This window comes from Pygoscelis adeliae, unplaced genomic scaffold, assembly GCF_000699105.1.
Source record: "Pygoscelis adeliae isolate BGI_AS28 unplaced genomic scaffold, ASM69910v1 Scaffold402, whole genome shotgun sequence".
Lineage (NCBI taxonomy): Eukaryota > Metazoa > Chordata > Aves > Sphenisciformes > Spheniscidae > Pygoscelis > Pygoscelis adeliae.
In genome coordinates, this window is record NW_008824411.1 from 6,580,979 (window position 1) to 6,581,287 (window position 309).

A 309-nucleotide genomic window follows, 5' to 3' on the forward strand; every position below is an offset into this window, starting at 1 on the left:
AGTCGAGAGAAGGAATGTCCTGTCTTTCCCATGCTGAGATGTAAGAAGAGCACAAGACCTGCCTGCTATGGCGGATAGCATTTTTCATGTAGTACCTGACCAGTGCATGGCAGGGAGAGGTAACATGAAAATCACAATTATATTTTTGTTATTTACTGATTATTGACTGTTGTTGTTACCTACCGATTGTCCACTGTGGGTTCAATGCCATGTAAAGAACTAGTAAAGACACAGACCCTGCTGCATGGTGCTTGCTTAAAAGCAGGACACAGGGAAGCATGCAGTGAGTAGGATGAGTGTCCGGGTGTG